General features: G+C 44.0%; 1 protein-coding gene across 8 annotated transcripts in view; it reads left to right on the forward strand.

Annotated features, from left to right (window-relative positions):
- Positions 1–9422: 9422 nt before the first annotated feature.
- ECT2 (epithelial cell transforming 2) overlaps positions 9423–14715 on the forward strand; it is a 63382-nt gene continuing 58089 nt past the window's right edge. For all 8 annotated transcript variants that reach the window (XM_060767513.2, XM_060767517.2, XM_060767515.2 and 5 more), the window contains exon 1: positions 9423–9534. The gene's annotated coding sequence lies outside the window, so the exon portion shown is untranslated. The remainder of the gene's footprint in view (positions 9535–14715) is intronic.

Here is a 14715-nt window from a genome sequence, read left to right on the forward strand (position 1 = left end):
TGGTCTCCACCCGGATAATGGAACAGTAACCAAATTATTATTATTATTATTATTATTATTATTATTATTTTACTGACACAAAAAACACAGTATGTCACAGCAAATGAAATATATATGCTGGATTTCGTATCACAAAATCATAAGTCGAATACTTCCCAAGCGTCTAGGACTGTGTGATGTATTTTCGAATGATGTGCCCAGATCCAAGTAAGGTGGCCTTTTGCAGTTGACAGATCATGATTTTGTCAATGTTTATTGTTTCCAAATGCTGGCTGAGATCTTTTGGCACAGCACCCAATGTGCTGATGACCACTGCGACCACCTGTACTGGTTTATGCCAAAGCCTTTGCAGTTTGCTTTTGCAGTCCTGATAACGGCTGAGTTTTTCCCTTTTTGATAGCCACGCTTTTGAGGTCCTGATTCATAATAGCATTTCATAACTATTATTATTATTATTATTATTGTGGTTCTCAGCACATATTATCTCAGATCTTTTCTCTATGCAAAAAAAGTGTTCCTCCAAATACAGGATTCTGTTAAGAACTGAATTTTTGATATTTTAAGGACTGCTTTCTGGCTCCAACTCTTTTCCATCTCTCTGAGGTAGCCTTTCTATCTATATACTGCCCTCTTGTGGTAGAATCCGAGGAGCTTATCACATTAGGAAATATTCAATTTCTGAGATTATTTGAGAATGATTTTGAGACATTTACCAAGTCCCATCAGGATTCTGTCTGCAAGGTGTTGCAGAAACTGATTATTTGCAGATGGAATTCTGATCGTGGTTTTAAAATACTACGGATTCCTCAGTTGCTGAAGTGCTGTTTTTGTGTGTGATAGGAAAAACTGTATGCATCCTATCTCCAGCGATACTTTTCAAAAGATCATAGAATGATGTAGGGGGTGTTTTGAATGGATTGGGAGGAGCCAGCCTTCTGTGGGTGATGAGTCAAAGCACAAAGTATTTTCAAATAACAACAACAATAATAATAATCCCTATTTATACCCTGCCACCATCTCCCCAAAGGGGCAGATTACATGAGGCCAAGCCCGGTAATACATTACGGATGACAAAAATAACATCACAACAAAATAAGTAAAAAATAAGAGCAAAATAAAACAGTGCAAAATAACAAAGTGAAAAATCAAACACAATGAGCGGGCCAAATTATGACATAAACGGGAAGCCCCACATACCGTGCATTGCAATAGTCCAGTCTAGAATTGTAATAATCAGGTGTGATGAAGAGAGTATTATCTCTTCTCAATATAGTATGCATCCAGTCCTGAAAAAATATGGGATGCATACTGATATAAACAAATTACTGTATATCCCGATGTGATAAGGTCCTTTTGTGTCAGGAGCGACTTGAGAAACTAAGGTCCTGAGTGTTCCATAATGCATAGATATTTGTTTGTTTTTTGAGCAGTAGCCCTGAAATGAGTGGGTTTTAGTTTAAACATCACCTTTTAAGGTTGATAATGAAGGGTATGTTATTCATAGATAGATAATTTCCTGGAATGTATCTACACCAGGTATGGGAAAACCCAGGACCGGGGGCTGGATACAGTCCCTTGGGCCCCTTTCTCAGGCCCTACTCTCTCTCACCATCCTACCCTTCCTTCCTTTCTTTCCTTCCTCCTTCCCTCCCTCCCTCTTTCTCCTTCCCTTCCATGCTTTTGTCCTTCTTTCATTCTTCTCTTTCCTTCCTCCTTCCCTTCCTTACCTCCCTCTTTCTCTCTCTGCTCTTCCTTTCCTTCCTCCCTTTCGTCCTTCCTTCCTTCTCTCTTTCTTCCACCTTTCCCTCTTTCTCCTTCCTTCCCTCTTTCCTCCCTCCTTCCCTCTTTCCTCCCTCCTTCCTTCTCCCTCTCTCCCTTTCTCCTTCCATGCTTTCCTTCCTCCCTTTTGTCCTTCTTTCCTTCCCTTTTTCATCCCTCTCCCACTCTTTTACTTTCTTCTTTTCCTTTTGCCTTTCCTTCCTTCCCTCTTCCCGCCCTCCATCCCTCTCTCCCTCTTTCTCCTTTTATCCTTCCTTCCTTCTCTCTTTCCAATCTCCTTCCCTTCCTTCCATAATCAGGTAGCCAATCCTCTTAGCAGGGAGTGCTAGCATGCAGTCCCCAAGTTAGAAAGTTTGCCATGCCCGATCTACACTTTAGAATGAATGCAGTTTGACACCACGTGAACTGCCATTGCTCAATGTTATAGAATCCTGGGATTTGTGTTTTTGACAAGGAGTTGAGCTTTCTCTGTCAAAAAATGCTGATGCCTCACTAAATTACAACTCCAAGGTTTCCATAGCATTGAGCCATGGCCATTTAAGTAAGTGGTGTCACACTGCATTCATTCCACAGTGTGAACACACCCTGTGAAACCCCTGTGCCGGCAGGACTGAAGACCAACAGGTCGCAGGTTCGAATCCGGGGAGAGGTGGATGAGCTCCCTCTATCAGCTCCAGCTCCTCATGCAGGGACATGAGAGAAGCCTCCCACAAGGATGATAAAACATCAAATCATCCAGGCGTCCCCTGGGCAACGTCCTTGCATACGGCCAATTCTCTCACACCAGGAGTCGCTCCTGACATGACAAAAAAACAAACCCTATGAAATCACTAGCCAAGATGAACTGTTTATTCCAAAAGAGAGGGGAAATTAGCAGCAGCACTATAGAGTTACCACCCATCCTAGGATGAGGTCATGATTCTCTTTGGGGTCTCTGCTCACCAGTAGCAAAATAAGGGTTTAAAAACACCAAGTAAATCCCCCTTTTGCCGTGCTGTTCTCCCTCTTTATTTGATTGCTGAACTCCACACCTTGTGCCAAATTTAGGTTCTCCTCCTCTTTGGACTGTCAAGCACTTTGCAATGTGTCTGAATATTCCCAAAATGAGTTTAAATAATTGCTTTTGAACATTCTATCAAAGCACCAAAATAGAAAACGTAACAAGATTTGCCTTTTGTAGGACTAGAGGTGCCTTTCAGCTTTTCCAGCAATAAAGTGGAGCTTATGGATTATTCATCTTAAAGCAAAGAGGAAGGATATAGAAAGCAGTAAATGAAATGTGAATACACTCCACTGCCAAAGTACGGGCATAAAATTTACTAAACCTAATGATTTTTCAAATTTATTTTTCTTCTTTCTTTCTTTTATACTCAAAAGTCTATGAGGTGGAAAAGATGTCTTCTGCGCTTACATGTTCTTTTTATTGATGAAGATCCTACAAGTTCTCTTTTAGCACAAACATACTGGAGAGCCGATGTAAAAAGCAGTTTTGGCCCAGTTTTTTTTAATGTGCTAAATTATTGGGAGCAATTTTTAGCACATCTTTGAATCTTCTGATTGTCATTTGATATTGACCAGTTTGTTACCGAAAATGCTATGGAATCCTGGGAATTGTAGTTTTACCTTCTCTGCTTCACCAACCTACGGAATTCTATAGCACTGAGCCATGGCAGTGAAAGTGTGTCTAACTGTATTAATTCCACAGCATAGTTGCACTCCTAGATTCTGCCCCAAATTGAAAGCATTCCCTTTGCAATTCAAAATTAGCTTACTATTCTAGTGATTAAACTTTCTGGTATCAACTCTTTAAAAGAGCAGCACATGCCATTTAGTTCTCTTAAGATACCACATTGAGAAACACCCAGACCAATACATTATATCCTGATAAATGAAATAATTTTGTTTTTGTTGTGTGGCTTTAAGCCAGCTTCTCCAAAATTAATGTGACTGAAATGTGTTATATCAATTAAAAATCTTTCTGCCTGATTTATACTCAAAGCTAATAGCTATTATTCCAAGACTGTTGCTGCAGTTAGCCTCCCTCCTGCAGAATTAATTAAGAAATGACCTAGTTAAATTCAATATACAAATAAAACGGAGCACCAACGTCTGCCCTTGCAGACAAGTAGTTACCATTATTACCTATATAAATAAAAATGTATGGGATTAACTTAATTCAAAAACCACCGGACAAACTGGGTTGCAGTTAAACATAAAAAAAACAAACAAACCAAGATTCTGGCAATTGGACTGATTGATAACTGGCAAATAGAGGGTGAAAACATGGAGGCAGTGACAGATTTTGTATTTCTAGGTGCAAAGATTACTGCAGATGCAGACTGGAGCCAGGAAATCAGAAGATGTTATTTCTTGGGATGAGAACAATGACCAATCTCGATAAAATAGTGAAGGGGGGGGGGCAGGGGACAGTTCCACCTTGTCTCCTGCATAGGTCATCAGCTGGGGACCCCTCCTCCTAGCACTAACTGCTGCTCTGGGCCGGAGTGAAGAGAGAGGGGGCCAAGGGACAGTTCCATCTCGTCTCCTGCATATGACATCAGCTGGGGACCCCTCACCCCAGCACTAACTGCCGCTCTGGGCCAGAGTGAAGAGAGGGGAGGCCAGGAGACAGTTCCACCTTGTCTGCTACATATCTAATCAGCTGGGGACCTCTCCCCCCAGCACTAACTACCGCTCTGGGCCAGAGTGAAGAGAGAAGGGGCCAGGGGACAGTTCCACCTTGTCTCCTGTGCTTATTTATTTATCGTGTCATCAGCAACCATTGTATTACAATTCTAACAGAGCAAAACAAACACACAGATTAAAAAGAAAAAGAAAAAAAACACACAGATTTTGCAAATTTGGTAGTTGGTTAAATGTCCTTTGACCAGTATCTGGCCACTTGGAGTGCCTCTGGTGTTGCCGCAAGAAGGTCCTCCATTGTGCATGTGGCAGGGCTCAGGGTGCATTGCAGCAGGTGGTCAGTTGTTTGTTCTTCTCCGCACTCGCATTCCGAGGATTCCACCCTGTAGCCTCATTTCTTAAGGTTGGCTCTGCATCTCGTGGTGCCAGAGCGCAGTCTGTTCAGCGCCTTCCAAGTCGCCCAGTCTTCTGAGTGCCCAGGGGGAGTCTCTCATCTGGTATCACCCATGAATTGATGTGCTGGGTTTGGGCCTGCCACTTTTGGACTCTCGCTTGCTGGGGTGTTCCAGCGAGTGTCTCTGTAGATCTAAGAAAACTATGTCTTGATTTAAGTCGTTGACGTGCTGGCTGATACCCAAACAGGGGATGAGCTGGAGATGTCTCCGCCTTGGTCCTTTCACTATTGGCTGCTACTTCCTGGCGGATGCCAGGTGGTGTAATACCGGCTAGACCAAGGGCCCACAAACTTTTTAAACAGAGGGCCAGGTCACAGTCCCTCAAACTGTTGGCGGGCCGGATTATAATTCGGAAAAAAAAAAGAATTAATTCCTATGCACACTGCATCTTATTTGTAGTGCAATTTTTTTTAAAAAAACAATACAATAATTAAAATTTAACAAATATACACTTATTAGTATTTCAGTGGAAAGTGTGGGCCTGCTTTTGGCTGAGGAGATAGGATTGATGTTTTATTGTGTGCTTTCAAGTAGTTTCATACTTAGGTTGACCCAGAGCGAGGGCCGGGTAAATGACCTTGGAGGGCCACATCTGGCCCCCGGGCCTTAGTTTGAGGACCCCTGGGCTAGACAGTGTAATTTCTCCAGGGGTGTAGGGTGCAGACACCCCGTGATAATGCGGCATGTCTCATTCAGAGCCACATCCACTGTTTTAGTGTGGTGAGTTGTGTTCCACACTGGGCATGCATACTCAGCAGCAGAGTAGCACAGCGCAAGGGCAGATGTCTTCACTGTATCTGGTTGTGATCCCCAGGTTGTGCCAGTCAGCTTTCGTATGATATTGTTTTTAGCACCCACTTTTTGCTTGATGTTCAGGCAGTGCTTCTTATAGGTCAGAGCACGGTCCAGAGTGACTCCTAGGTATTTGGGTGCACTGCAATGCTCCAGTGGGATTCCTTCCCAGGTGATCTTCAGAGCTCGGGATGCTTCTCTGTGCTTGAGATGAAAGGCACATGTCTGTGTTTTAGATGGGTTGGGGATCAGCTGGTTCTCCCTGTAATAGATAGTAAGAGCACCTAGAGCTTCGGAAAGCTTCTTTTCAACCATCTCAAAGCTCCCTGCTTGAGCAGTAATGGCACAGTCATCAGCATAGATGAAACTCTCTGTCCCTTCTGGCAGTGGCTGGTCATTTGTGTAGATGTTGAACGTGAATGGAGCAAGCACGCTCCCCTGAGGCAGGCCGTTCTTCTGTTTCCGCCATCTGCTTCTCTGGCCCTGAAACTCAACAAAAAAGCTCCTGTTTTGTAGCAGGTTTCCTATGAGGCGGGTGAGGTGGTAGTCCTTTGTGATATTATACATTTTTCTCAGGAGGAGGCGGTGGTTCACAGTATCATAAGGTGCTGACAGGTCTATGAAGACAGCTCCTGTGATCTGCTGCCTTTCAAAGCCATCTTCTATGTGCTGAGTCAGGTTCAACACTTGCGATGTGCAGCTTTTGTCTTTTCTGAAGCCAGCTTGCTGTGGGATCAGACAAGGGTCTATTTTGTCCTTAATTCTAGGCAAAATAAGTCTCTCCAGAACTTTGTAGAGGTGGCACAGCAGGGAGATTGGTCTGTAGCTTTTTGGGTCATTGCGGTCTTTGCCTGGCTTCAAGATGGCGATGACTCTTGCTTTCCTTCAGATTTTAGGGATCTGACAGGATGCCGTGCAGTTGTTCATCAGCTCCAGCAGCCAGCGCCTTGCTTTTGGGCCAAAGTTCTTGATTTGTTCCATCCGTAGATCATCCAAGCCAGCTGCTTTGCCATTTTTACATTTATTGAGAGCCATGTCCAATTCAGTAGAAGTAAAGGGTTCATGAAGGTTGTTGTTCTCAATCTCTTGTTGTCTGGTTATTGGTTTCTTTTCTACTTTGGTGGCAAAGTTGGGTTTCCCATTCTTCAAGAGTTGGGGAGATGGTAGTGGGGTACAAATAAAGTTTAATAATAATAATAATAATAATAATAATCCAACCAGTCCATACTTCAGGAAATAAAGCCTGACTGCTCATTGGAGGGAAGGATATAAGAGGCAAAGATGAAGTACTTTGGCCACATCATGAGAAGACAGGAAAGCTTAGAGAAGACAATGATGCTGGGGGAAAAGGAAGGAAAAAGGAAGAGGGATCGACCAAGGGCAAGATGGATGGATGGCATTCTTGAAGTGACTGGCTTGACCTTGAAGGAGCTGGGGGTGGTGGCGGCCGATAGGGAGCTCTGGCGTGGGCTGGTCCACAAAGAGTTGGAAGCGACTGAACATCAGTATACCAAGTGTTACCTTGCAGCACCATTAGAAGAGGGCACAATCTTACCAAGTTAGGAACATAAACTAAATTGTCTGAAGGCATACAATGGGGGAAGCAAGAGCTTAGAAAACTTAGTTTTGGACTAAAACAACTAGTTTGGAGGAAAGTTCTGAGAGTGCCTTTGACATCGAGAAGATCCAACCAGTCCATAATTCAGGAAATAAAGCCTGACTGCTCATTGGAGGGAAGGACATTAGAGGCAAAGATGAAGTACTTTGGCCAGATCATGAGAAGAAAGGAAAGCTTAGAGAAGAGTATGATGCTGGGAGAAATGGAAGGAAAAAGGAAGAAGGGCAAGATGGATGGATGGCATCCTTGAAGGAACTGGCTTGACCTTGAAGGAGCTGGGGGTGGTGATCGCTGAAAGGGAGACTGGCGTGGGCTGGTCTATGAGGTTATGAAGAGTCGGAAGCAACTGGTCCAGTAGGTCACAAAGAGTTGGGAGCAAAGATACAGAATGGGGGACAGTGCCTGGCTCGAGAGCAGTACGTGTGAAAAAGATCTTGGAGTCCTCGTGGACAACAAGTTAAACATGAGCCAACAATGTGATGTGGTGGCAAAAAAAGCCAATGGGATTTTGGCCGGCATCAATAGGATCATAGTGTCTAGTTCTAGGGAAGTCATGCTACCCCTCTATTTCTCTTTGGTTAGACCACACCTGGAATACTGTGTCTAGTTCTGGGCACCACAGTTCAAGAGAGATATTGACAAGCTGGAATGTGTCCAGAGGAGGGCGACTAAAATGATCAAGGGTCTGGAGAACAAGCCCTATGAGGAGCGGCTTAGGGAACTGGGCATGTTTAGCTTGAAGAAGAGAAGGCCGAGAGGAGATATGATAAAAGGTAAAGGTAGTCCCCTGACATTAAGTCCAGTCATGTCTGACTCTGGGGTGTGGTGCTCATCTCCATTTCTAAGCCGAAGAGCCAGCGTTGTCTGTAGACACCTCCAAGGTCATGTGGCCGGCATGACTGCATGGAGCGCCATTACCTTCCCGCCAGAGCGGTACCTAGTGATCTACTCACATTTGCATGTTTTTGAACTGCTAGGTTGGCAGAACCTAGGGCTGACAGCGGAAGCTCACGCCGCTCCCCGGAATCGAACGTGCGACCTTTCGATCAACAAGCTGAGCAGCTCAGTGCTTTAACCCACTGCGCCACCGGGGGCTCCTAGCCATGTATAAATATGTGAGAGGAAGTCACAGGGAGGAGGGAGGAAGCTTGTTTACTGCTTCCATGGAGATTAGAACAAGGAACAATGGCTTCAAACTACAAGAAAGGAGATTCCATCTGAACATGAGGAAGAACTTCCTGACTGTGAGAGCTGTTCAGCAGTGGAACTCTCTGCCCTGGAGTGTGGTGGAGGCTCCTTCCTTGGAAGCTTTTAAGCAGAGGCTGGATGGCCATCTGTCAGGGGTGATTTGAATGCAATATTCCTGCTTCTTGGCAGGGGGTTGGACTGGATGGCCCATGAGGTCTCTTCCAACTCTTTGATTCTATGACTAAAATGATCAAGGGTCTGGAGTACAAGCCCTATGGGGAGCGGCTTAAGGAGCTCGGCATGTTTAGCCTGAAGAAGAGAAGGCTGAGAGGAGATATGATAGCCATTTATAAATATGTGAGGGGAAGCCACAGGGAGGAAGGAGCAAGCTTGTTTTCTGCTTCCTTGGAGATTAGGACGCGAAACAATGGCTTCAAACTACATCTGAACATGAGGAAGAACTTCCTGACTGTGAGAGCCATTCAGCAGTGGGACTCTCTCCCCAGAGTGTGGTGGAGGCTCCTTCTTTGGAAGCTTTTAAACAGAGGCTGGATGGCCATCTGTCAGGGGTGATCTGAATACAATATTCCTGCTTCTTGGCAGGGATTGGACTGGATGGCCCATGAGGTCTCTTCCAACTCTTTGAGTCTATGATGGCTAGGGAAAGGCAACATCCGGGTCCTTATGCTTTCATTCACCATTGCAAGAGAAGTGTTTACAGAATGAAGGCGACCCATGTCGACCAATAGCCAAACGCCTTTCCTCTCTACCAAACTTGGAAAAACAAGCCGGTATCCATAGCGATTCCTGGGAGGAAAGAGGAAAAGAGGTGATGTCATTATATGCAACCCAACAGGCTTGGAACCATCCACCAATGAGAGCCTGGATTTCGAGCAGCGATATTTGCATCTCCCCGCCCCTTTCCTTTCCAGGTGGGTCGGGGCAACCAATAGGAGAAGGGCAGGGAGCGGACGCTCGCTTTTTGAATTGCGTGCTGCGGGTGACTCTCGAATGGCGGCTTTGCAGGGAAGAGGCGCCTCAGCATTAGCGGACTGAATGGTGAGGCCACCAAGGCGGGAAGGAGGAGGGAAGGAGAAGGGCCTGGGCCTCGTGGAGAGTGGTTAGTGAGGGCTATGGCAGCTGGAGGCGGGCTGGAGCAAAAGTGGGGCACTTCCTGACTGTGAGAACCGTTCAGCAGTGGAACTCTCTGCCGCGGAGTGTGGTGGAGGCTCCTTCTTTGGAAGCTTTTAAACAGAGGCTGGGTGGCCATCTGTCAGGGGTGATTTGAATGCAATATTCCTGCTTCTTGGCAGAATGGGGTTGGACTGGATGGCCCATGAGGTCTCTTCCAACTCTTTGATTCTATGATTCTATGAGTTAATGCAGTTTGATCCCACTTTAACTACCATGACCCTGTGGAGTCTTCAGATTTCTTTGCCAGAGAAACCTAAGAACCCTGTAGAACTGTAACTCCCAGGATTCCATAACCTTAGCAGTTAAAGTTGTGCCAAGCCGCGTTAATTCTAAAGTGTAGATGCACTTGAGGCAGTGATTACATTCCAGGTCCCTTTCACCTCTTGGTAACGTTGCTTTTTGGACTCTGGGCTTGATGGGAGTTGTAGTCCTCGAGTGACTCCCCCCAATAAAACTAGGAATTAGAGATATTAGGGATCATATCTTTCTGTAATAGCTTTCAGATCTGAAAGTGGACTCTGGGCTTGATGGGAGTTGTAGTCCTCGAGTGACTCCCCCCAATAAAACTAAGAATTAGAGAGATTAGGGATCATATCTTTCTGTAATAGCTTTCATTTTTTCTCCTGCTCCAGTAATCCAATTTAGACAGGTATTGGCCAACTTGGGCCCTCCAGGTGTTTTGGACTTCAACTCCCACAATTCCTAACAGCCGGTAGGCTGTTAGGAATTGTGGGAGTTGAAGTCCAAAACACCTGGAGGGCCCAAGTTGGCCATGCCTGACTTTAGAAGCCTTTTCCATGGAAGTAATTAGTGTAATTCCTAGTATATACTGTAATCCTGTTTCTAAGTACAGCTTGAGTATCCCTTGTGCAAAATGAGACCAGAAGTGGGTTCTTTTTTGTAAAATCTGATTTTGGAATATTTGTATATACAGGCAGTCTTCAAGTTTAACTTATTATGATTTCATTATGTTTTTAGTTGTATTTGTGTATTTAGTTGGATTTTTCTGTTGTTAGCCGGCCTGTGTCCCTCCCCAGAGGTTGAGAACACCAGGGTATAAAAGTTTTAAACAATAGTAATAATAATAATAATAATAATAATAATAATAAGTTGTAAACATCTGATTTACAAAGGACTCATACTTAAGGACGAGGGTGAGACAACAGGAAATTAATGAAATATACCCCTAGGAAAGCAAATGCACTCCTGAAAGAGTTATCATGGGGAAAAGGCGGCTCAGATGAAGCTTTCTTGTCATTCCTTGTTTCTACAACAAGCCACATTTTCCAAAATCCAATTATTACAGGGAAAGAAATTGAGGTGGAATCTTCTGAACAGGGGCACAGACAGCAAAACAAACACCACAAGGGTGTTAACCTTTCCCTATGCTATCCAAAGCATACACACATACATACATACATACATATATATGGAGTTACGCTCAGGAGTTACTTGTTCTGACTTAGAAATAAATTCAACTTAAGAACAAACCTACAGAATCTATCTTGTTTGTAACTTGGGGCCTGCCTGTACACAATTTTGCAGATCGGACGCAAGATATTCACTCATGTTTCTTTAATAGTTTTGTATCCACCTTATACACATGCCCTAAAAGTAATTTAATGCATAGTATTTTAAAATTGGTTTCCCAGGTGGTTTTTTTTTTTTTTTTGTCGTGCAAGTCGCTTCAGTGGGTTAAACCACCGAGCTTCTGAACTTGCTGACTGCAAGGTTGGTGGTTCAAATCCAGGGAGCAGGGTGAGCTCCTGCTGTTAGGCCCAGCTTCTGCCAACCTAGCAGTTTGAAAACATGCAAGTATGACTAGATCAATAGGTACCATTTCGGCAGGAAGGTAACGCAGCTCCATGCAGTCATGCTGACCACATGACCTTGTAGGCGCCTATGGACAAAGCCGGCTCTTCGGCTTAGAAGTGGAGATGAGGACCCCGCCCCTCCAGAGTTGGACATGACTAGACTTAATGTCAAGGGAAACATTTACTTTACTTTTATTTTCAAATAATTTCACACATGAATCAAAGTTTATGTGCAAGGAATCATCAGAAAGCAAAGGAGTTCGCAATCTTAGCCATCCAAGTGGATGGTTTTGTATTTTGGAGGATTTGTGATTTCTGCGGAAGGGATGCTCAACCTGTATGTGAAGATTTTCTGCCACATGGCCATTGATGAGAGACATGCTATTTGTAATGCTCCTGTGCTTGCCCTTACATGCATTTATTTGAAATCTCTGTGTTTAAAGTAAAGGGGAACAGGTGGTCCTGCAGGTGTTGCTGGGTTCCTGCTCCAATAATTCCTGATGGTTGGAGCTGTAACTGCGGAAGGGTTTGTGGAGATGAAAGAGATGCTCTTCTTTGTTATCATGGTGAATAACATGCTTGACGTATCTTTGAAATTATCTCCTTTTTTAAAAAAGTCCATGTAAGTTGGTGGACTGTTGGCAGGTGCCTTGTTATTTCATCAAGCCAGTTAAAATAGAACTGTTGCTTTTTAGGGCCCTTCCACACTGCCCTTTATCCCAGGATCTGATACTAGAATATCTGCTTTAAACTGGAATATATTAGTCCCCACTGCCAGATAACCTGGGATAAACAGATAATCTGGAATCACATCCTAGGAAAAATGGGCAGTGTGGAAGTGCTTTAGATAGCAGGTATCATTTCTGATCTTTCACAACAAGAATGGTGCTGAAAAGACAAATTCACAACTAGGAATTGCACTAGCCTTGGCCCGGCCTTTTTAAATTGCCTTGAACAGGCAGGATTATTTTAACTATGTGCTATTGTGAGTTTTTATGCTTATATTGTTTTGCTAATTTTATGTTTATGTTGTTTACTCTGTATGTATTGATGATGTTATTGGTTACCGCTCTGAGTCCCCTCGGAGAGATAAAGCAGTATATAAATTGTTGTTGTTATAATGTTCAGTTGAAACCTAATAAGGTACTCAACCAGCATATTCTGAATTTCCTGCTAACTATGTTGTTACAGTTGATTTTATTAATCCCTTCCGTGGTACATAATGGATGTTGACCAAGCATATGTTATGTTAACAGTATTGGTTATCAATGACATGAGATACGGAAAGAGCAATAGTGGGAACGATAGACTTCAGTGATTCTGAATCTGTATGGTCACTAATGAACAATATTGCAGGTTTGAGTCTGATTAGAAAAGCTGTGTTCAAACTGCAGCTTTGCAACAAGATTTGAAGTTGGGCTCCTTCTGTATAAAACAGAAATGCCATAGACATTGAGAATGATATTTGAAAAGAGATCTAGGAAAACAAGTCTGCATGTGATGTTGCAAATGTAGTTTTTTTAGAATTGTGATTTAATCCTTGACTGTATCTTTTAGTTGGAAAGTGTGCTACTGTATGACCTACATATTTGGAATGTTTCAGGCGGGTCTTATGAATGGAATTTATGTTACTCAGATGGGGAGTGCATTTTAATTCCCTCGTGTGAATCACTGAACTCACAGCTTGGATGCTGCCTCTTTGCCACATTGTTTGCTGGTGATCTTGTGAATGATGCCTAATTTGCATGCCTAGTAATTGGTTGGAAAAACACTTTCTCCCCAGTTGGGTTCCACATTGTATATGTTAATGCTTGGCTTCACTAATCACATGGCTTGCTCAGCTTGTGCAATTCCTTTCCGTACCAGCACTTGTCCTGCAATTTGCTGATGTGGGAAATAGCCATGTTAGCCACTGTAATCAATGGGTGATTCATGCATTCATTGAGTCTTTGTGATGTTCTCAGGATCTAGATCCAGGTATTTTTGTGGCTTGCCTGGTTGAGGTGACAAGGAGAAATAGAGCTGAATGTTGTTGTGATATTAATAGCACCTCACAACAGATCTTTATGATTTCACCCAATGACCATACATAAGCGTGAAAGGCTATGGGAGATAAGGTTATCCTTTGTGGGATCTTAGAACTCATGTCATGGTGCTTAACAAGCTATCTCTGCACTATTGCTTTCTGAAATTGGCCTCACAGGTAAGGAGTGAAAGCACCGTACCACATTCCTCCAACCTTTATTGTTGGCACACAGGGCCGTAGCCAGAAAAAAATTTCGGGGAGGGTTGACAATTTCGGGGGGGGGGGGGTTGAAAATTTCAGCAGGGGGGTTGAAAATTTCTGGGAGGGTTGAAAATTTGGGGGGGGGGGGGGTGGTTGAAACCTGCCTCCTAGCTCACGCTGAAGCAAAGAGCACAGCAGGGGGCAGAGCAACCTTCCATAGCCTGCAGCTCCACCCCTGTCAACTACCTCTACCAAGTCTGGCCTCCTTAATGAGAGCATTCAACACACACACACCCAACTTGGTTGCTTCACTACATCGGCTATTGCTGCAAGTAATGACAGTGTGAATAAATTGTCAATATTTGCTTGAGATACTGCTTACAGTTCTGGAGGGATTCTTGATTTTTTGCATCTCATAGACTTAGCATGGGGATTTGGTTAACCAGTTAAAATTCATGAGTAAACCAGGTTTTTAAAAAAAATCTGAAACATTTCGGGGGGGGGGGGGTTGAACCCCTAAAACCACCCCCTCGCTACAGGCCTGTTGGCACAGTATTCTTTTTCTGTTTGTAAGGGAATTTCTTGCCTGTTCAAAGAACACTGTGAGATGGAGACCTCTGGAGAAAGGTTGTTGTACTGCCTGGCAGAGTGCTGGGGACTAGATATGTCCGCAAAATTAGTTCCTGCCGTTTCTTTTGTGTCTTCTGTTTCTTCAGAAGCACGATATGAGAACTCACATGAAAAGCTGCTCGACACAAAAGCCTGCTTTTGTGTGCATCCGAACTTGCCTCCTTGCCTTGGAAAGAGGGTGATTGCAGCTCAGCTGCAGGCACACTATGGGGCATACCTGCACATCCTGCCACACATGCACTCTTGGAGAGTGTGGCTGGGTGTGTGTGGTGGGCCATGCACATTCTCAGAGAGTGTGGCGGGGCATGCAGACAGACCTGGAGTGCGCCTGCAGCTGAGCACCTCTTACTCTAGAGTAGAAACAGCAGGTGCCAG

This window comes from Anolis sagrei, chromosome 3 (assembly GCF_037176765.1).
Source record: "Anolis sagrei isolate rAnoSag1 chromosome 3, rAnoSag1.mat, whole genome shotgun sequence".
NCBI lineage: Eukaryota > Metazoa > Chordata > Lepidosauria > Squamata > Dactyloidae > Anolis > Anolis sagrei.